We start from the raw sequence: 7,685 nt of genomic DNA on the forward strand, positions 1-7,685 counted from the left end.
TGAAATAATGAAATGAAACAAATTCAGTTTAGCTATCATACTTATCCACATGTTTGTTGACTAACACTAGGGCCACCCCTTGACCACAAGGTGGTCACCCCGAAATGCATCTAGGGGTGGCCCGACAGCCACCCCCAAGGGCCGTTTTAAGATAACTAACACTAACTGCTCACTCTACTACATTTGTTTAAACCCCCTTCCACTCTCCTCCTTTAAACAAACATTTTCAATAATATCTTATTAATCACGTTAGACAGTTATAAATTACACTTATGCTCCGTTTGTTTCGGCGTAAAATGATTTCGGCATTGTCCGGTGTTTGGTGGGGGCGAAAATAATAGTCAACCGGAAAATGATTTCTGTTTGACCAAAAATGCTTAGTAAATTTCAGAAAATCGTTTTCCGAAGACGCCAGATGCGGTCAATCTATTTTAAACGACACGGTCGACCTTCACATTCAAGCAGCCGACCACCATCGAATTATTGTCGGTATCGGAATCCGACAACATCCGGTTAATGTCGCCGGAATCTGGCGACGGAATCCAGCCACCTTCGCCGGAATCCGGTCAGTCCAAATTCCGACGACCAATCTGGCCGGATCTGGCCAGAGAGTCGGATTCCGGCTGGCCAGACGAATCTGGAATCCGGCTCTCTGGCCAGATCCAGCCAGATGGTCGGAATCTGGCTGTTTGTGCCGGATTCCGGCAAAACTGCCAGAATCCGGCCACTTTCGCCGGAATCCGGCTATTCCAGATTCCGACAAAACTGTCATGATTCCGGCCTTTATCTCGAATTCTGGCTATATGAGTTGGAATTAGGTAAAAATGGTCAGAATCTTGTCGGTCAGTGACCGAATCTCGTCATCGATGATTTTTATATTAATATTTATATGTTTTGAATAAAAATTAATTTTTATAGGTTAATATGATTGAATGAAAATATGAAAAAATATTTGTGATTTTCTGTGCGCGCCAAACACCGAAAAATGCTTTCGGCGAAAAATATTTTCTAGAAAAATGACTTCCCTGAAACCATTTTACGACGGAAACCATTTTACGTCGAAACAAACGGAGCATTAATTTATTCAACTAATGATTTATTTTGACATTCATACTAACAGTTTTTGTCATATAATCTATATTACTATACGTACATAAAGGTACCTTTGACAAAGATAAAACATATTATTAACATACAATTACTATTTTATTTTAAGTATTTTGCAAGCGTTATCGATCATTATGAAATATATTTGGAGTTTTGAGGGCTTTAAATTTCTTTACTCAAAAAGCCCCCTCCCCCCCAAAAATAAATAAATAAATAAATAAATAACAACAATAACAACATCAACAAGCCTCTGAGCACGAGTTTGCATGAGTGGAAACACGTTCTTGGCTAGTACATAAATTTAACTTTAAGTATATCAATTAATCATAGCTGAATAGGTCAGGATAATTGAACATATATATATACAATTTATATATAGTTGCTCAGTTTAAAAAAAAAAAAAAAATTATTTAGGTCCCGTTAACGATTTTACTATGCAAAAAAAAAAAAAATATATATATATATATTAATCAAAGATGCTGCCCTCGTTAACCAGAGCAAAAAAATGTTGTAAAAATACTGTCCTTCATAATTTCGTAAGTTACAATGATTCAACCCTAAATATAACTTCTTGCTTTAGATTCTTCTTCTTCTTCTTTTTTTCTTTTTTTTTTTCAATGTTTTGTTGCTTAGCTTGTCGTTGGTTTGGCCGTACGTTGGGACTGTCCTTATTCTTAAAAAAATATAAATAAATAAAATTTGAAAAATAATTTTTGTTTTATAAAAAAATTGCAAATAAAAAATTGGTGGCGCGCAGCCACCCCCGAAGGCATTTAGGGGTGAACTTCGGGCCACCTACCAGCACCACTCCTTTATTTCTTTTCATTTTTTTTTTAAATAATTTTTTAAGTTTTATTTATTTATATTTTCAATAGATTTATATTTTTTATTATGATCGACATGTGTCGCCATTTTATTGGCGCTGACGTGGAGTCCAACGGAATCTGTCATAAATTTTAACAGAATTTGACTCCAGAGAGTGATTTGTAAATTAGACCAATCATATGAATCTCTAAATTAATTTGTATACCAGAGGGAGCGATTTACAATTTAGACCAACTATAGAGACTAATCATAGGATTATAGGAAGATTCCCAATGCTTGAGGCTTCTATGTGATAGTAAATGAGAATGTTCAGATAATTTTATGGTAATTATTGAGAAGTTAAGCAAAACTAATTATTTCTAAGAGATTGATGCTTCACCACTTAAATATACAACTTTTCACCATGGCAAGGTAGTCCTCCACCTTATTTTATTTTTTAAAAATAAAAAAAAAAATCTAAAGTTAGTGGGGGACCACCTTGCCACATAAATAAGGTGGTAAAAAGTTGTATATTTAAGTAGTGGAGAATCATATCTCCTATTTCTAATTCTCGTAATTCCGATTTTAAAGGATTTTATATAAAATATTTTTAGAAGATCTGTGTCTTTAATTTATCCTTGCATTTTTCAAATCGTTCCTTAAATTTTTGTTTTTATCTTTTAGTTTATTGAATTTGTTCCCATTATTAAATCAATGATCATTACATTCAATTCCCTATAAATTTCATCATTTTTTTTTACTGGAATTCACATGAAATTATAATTATACATTTTTATAAACAAACAAAAAGGCCAATAAAAATAAAAATAAAAATAAAAATCAGATATTTAGCTTGCGAAGGAAGGCCGTTGTTCTGTAAAAATATTAATGTTAATCTATATGAAAATAGATACGGTTCGTGGCTTGATCCGAGCTATGGAAATTATAATAGGCTTTTTGCTTTATCAAACTGTTTTTAACTTTATCTTCGGCCCATCTTTTGGACAGGCTTGGGAAGCTTATCGAAATCTGTCAAGTGTGATAGAAATTCGAGGCTTGCGAGCATTAAAAGCCCATAATTAGTGGCGGAGCTAAGATCTTGTTTGTGTAAGGATGAGATTAATAATTAATTAATATAAAATAATATTATTTTTTAATATGGTTTACCTGAAAGCGAACATGAATTTCTTTTTTTATTCCAAACACTTCAAAGAAAGTATTGCATGCCCAATTAATTGCTTCCAATATTTATTATCTATCAATGGTATGCAATTATTTTGGTTTTTTTTTTTTTTTTTTTAATTGAATAAGATAAATGATTATAGGAGAGGATCCTTCCCACTTCTGATCCAAAAGGAAGAAGAATTAGATGATTCTATAAATGAAAAAGGGATGGGCTCTTCAACTATAGATTCAAACTAAACTAAAACAGTGCTGAAATAATTATTAAATATTTTCCTTCATAATATCATCTATTTCCTTCTTTAATTTGCTTAGAGTCAATACCATATCTATTGGTATCTTTACTTCACATTTTAAAAGCATATTCTACATTTTCTAGTATTTTTCATCCTATGATGAAATCAATTGATATAACACTACTCCTGATTAAACCATTAATCAAAGTTGCAGTTTTAATAATGTTTAAGAGTTAATTCAAACTATTTCTTCATCTAAACATCTTCTAATGCTGAAATGGGCAAATGGGTGTCTTTGGAAATGCATAGGAGATCCTAATTGTTAGTTCTTTTGTAACTTGGTTTTAAGGTTTTTCAACATGTTTTCGTTGTTCCCTTTATCTTAATCTCAATTCGATTTGTCAAAATAATCTTATAATAAATGTGATTTTATATAGAACAATCCAATCTAAATAACTCAATCGGACCATATCATTTGATTCATTAACTAACAAAAAGGCAACATTATAATACTAGGAGTGTTTAGATATCAAAGTTCTACAATATTGCACTCCGATTAATGTTTTTTGAGAGTGGTTTTCATCCTTAACGCATAGTAAGATGCATGCGTCCCCCGAACACATCTGCTTACGCCATGTGGTGAGAGGTGTTATGTAGCCAAGAGGTTTTAAATTTTAAAAGGTGTACGTTATAACTATAAAAGGGATCTGTTTTCTCAAAATTCACTTTCATTTCTTTCTTTTAGAAACGGCAGAATTTAGACCACAGAAATAGCCTCCCTCACTCACTAAAAGTCGTGGGATATGATCCTTATATAGACTGAGGAAAGACAAGGCTATTTGTTTTAAGATGGCTATGAATAATTCGAATTGCTGTTGTTTACGATCGATCGAATTTTAATTCAATGGTCACATTAATTTGATCGATCCAAATCTATGATCTCGTCAGACGAACTTATTTTGTCTAGAAACCTTTGTTAACGAAACATTCTGTCTTGAAAAATCATTTGGACAATTGTGAATACATTTGCGAACGAAGCATATTGTGCCTTCCACATAAATTCGATTGGTTGAAATTGAGTTTGATTGATTGACATTTTCAACTTTTGATTTTTCTTTGTTTAAGCTCCAAACTTAACTTGGCACAACCCAAGATTTAAACCTTACATACCAAAGTATTTTGTCACTGAATTAACCAGTTAAAAAATCCTAACAAACTTCCCTTTTGGAAATTCTATTATAAAACTTACAAGATACATCTCAATAAACAAAAATACAATAAAATTACAAAAGGAATCCTATTAAACCACCAAACCATAATTCCTTTGCCATTCATTGATAAATATCTTGTTTCTTGAAACACTCACAAAACACATTAAACGCATCTGGAACATGAAGAATCAAAGTACCATCAAGATAACATATTTGAATAGTATATAATTGTTGAGAAATCACAAATTATGTTTGATAACAAAATAAGCCAATAATATCAACATAGATGAAGCAAATAATATAAAAAAAAAAAAAAAAAAAAATCATCTATGCCATACAACTACTCCCCCCCCCCCCCCCCCCCCTTTGGTCCCCCCCCTTGGTCTCCAAACACCCCCCAAAAATGACAAAGGGTTAGTACCACCAAGACAACCAAAATACCAAACACAAGCAAATAGAAGACATGCCAATCTCGATGCTTGAGCATATCTCTAATTTCACGCTCTATACGCTCAAGCGTTCTAGCATCTTGTCTCTGCTACAAATAACAGACAATTGCAGCTCAGTCTGACTCTGTATCAACCCATCTAAGCAATCCATAATGTTAGATAAAGACGGCTCAGCTCAGGATTCAGGAAGATGATGGGACAGAAGAGGGACCAACTTGCTCAGCAGCTCTCTCTCTGCATAAAAGCTAGTTGCAGTGTCATTAATGTCTTGATCCAAGTCATCATCCTCATCAATATCTGCATCATTAGCTGCTTCATCATCATCCTCATCTATCTCATTGGCATCCTCATCATCATCTATGGTACCCCTAACTCAGCGAGGCTCTGCAACATGAGCATGACTCCTTTAACCCGTCGCAAGACTTAAGGGAGATTGAAGAGGTGCTCGGAGCTCGGAGCTCAGAATCAGAAAATGTAATGCTAGCAAATGGAGCCAACAAGTGATCAAGCATGCATAAGAAAGACTAGGTTTCATTTTAGCTAAGGACCCAGAGCGATCAACTACAACCCGACAAAAGAGACTCACAAATCCAATAGTCAAACTGTTGCTAAGAGCATACAACAAGTAAGATCTTTCTATTCCTTTGGTACCATAGTGCTTAATGGAAAAATGTCAAAAGTCAACGGCCTAAGGGAATTGTAGATCTCAAATGAGGCAACTTTCTCATATATGAAGAGAAGAAAGACATCATCATGCTGCATGGAGGAGCAGTGGCAGTAGTGAATGGGTACTATTGTCGTACACACCAAAGGCCTGAGATGTACCTGCTGACACACAATATACCACATTATCAAACGTTCGTGGTGGGAACAACGATCGTTCGGGTTTCTCAGTGAACATTCGGTCAACGCAAAAAGTCAAAAGTCTAATTTCTAATTGGGACCTTACTTAATCCTATTAATATTTTGGGGCACTACAGGCGCATTATTTACAAATGATATCACAGTTACGGCTTTGCTAGTAGCGTGGGCTCCCCAAGGTCGAGCTCGGTCAAGCTGCTAGTATATGACGGTATGCGTAAATATTCGGGGTATCGGTATTGTATTACAGGTCCATCGGGACAAGGCCAACACTACTGAGAATGGGTTAATATCATGTGTAGACTACACGAAAAGATAGCTATGATTAACTTATATATATTTACAACATTTTTCCCAACGACTCTTCTCACTTAGATTTTTATATTTTATATTTTATTTTTATTTTTAAAAAAAGAGTACTCACCCTCAGTGGGGGAGAGGGGTGGCTGTGTGGCCACCCCTGGCTGGTTGGGGGTGACAGCATGGTCACCCTAGTCCTCTTGTTGTGACCACATAACCATCTATGACCAATATAAAACATTATTATTTTTTTAAAAAAAGATCTAAAATGAGGAGCAAATTTGCTGCGTCAAATGTAAATGTTCTAAAAGCATTCCTAGGAGTCTCTAAAAAGCTACTTTGGTAAGCCGATTTGCTAAAATGATAAGAAAAAAGAAAAGCCTTTAGCAAACCTCACTAATTTGGTGAATAAACAGTACTCACCAACAATAGTGAGCACGGTCACTCACCAAACGAATAAACAAACATTAAAATTACTCTTTCTCTTTCTCTCTCTCGATCTCGATTTCTCTCTCCACTCCACGCCCCTGCACGATGACATAGAGGCTGGATGGGTTATGCATGTCATAGTCTTTGCCCCATCGTGGGAGTCTCGAGACAAGCTCTCCACATAGTAGACTTGCCGTCGAGGAGATCTAGTCAATGACAGTGGTGCTAGGCTTGTCACCTATATTTCCCATTCCCAAATATAACTAAAACACACAAAAACCAAACCTGCAATTGGTAGCAATAACGACCAAGCTCATGGTGCTGAACTCCTCACATGAGGACCTGGCAACAATGGCGACTAAACTCATGATACTGAACTCCTCAAATGAGGACCTGGCAGCAATGGCGACTAAGCTCATGATGCTGAACTCCTCACACGAGGACTTTGAAGTTCCTAAAGGGCTTGGAGTCCAAGCCCTCGTTTGTGACCACCATGCACTTGAGCCGAATCTCCTTCAGCCACGAGTAGGCGGCGTCGCGGCGATCTAGGGGCCCACGATTCGGAAACTGTTGGATCACCATATGAAGGCTGATTACGTAGCAGTTACCCAAGAACACCCTCCTCCTGCTCCACCACTCTCTCTCGTACCACAACTTGCACACCATCGAGATCATGTTCATGTCCTTGCCATCTTGTATGAATGAGAATACGTGCTCCAACACCTCCTCCAAGAAATGAGTTCCCCGCCATTTTCTACACCACCCTCCTCTCTGACGTCGTTTTATAAGCAGGCTTGAGCCCAACAAACCAAATCAATGACAACAATTAACACTAAAAAATTATCATCAAAATTCTAGTTGATGACGACAGTGCTAGGTTTTTGTGTGTTGATGCCGTTTGAAAGCTGTGAAAAAGAAAATAAATTGTTTTCAAAATATTTTTCATAGAAAATTAAAGAATAATATTTTTTTTTAAATAATATTAAATAAAATAGTAAAAATTAATAGCTAAAATAATAAAAATGTTGGGATGCTTTAAACATTCGAATAGCTAAAATAGAGAAAAATTATTTTTACACTATTATCCGTTAAAATATTGGCCTTGT

The sequence above is a fragment of the Alnus glutinosa genome, chromosome 5, assembly GCF_958979055.1.
Source record: "Alnus glutinosa chromosome 5, dhAlnGlut1.1, whole genome shotgun sequence".
Taxonomy (NCBI): domain Eukaryota; kingdom Viridiplantae; phylum Streptophyta; class Magnoliopsida; order Fagales; family Betulaceae; genus Alnus; species Alnus glutinosa.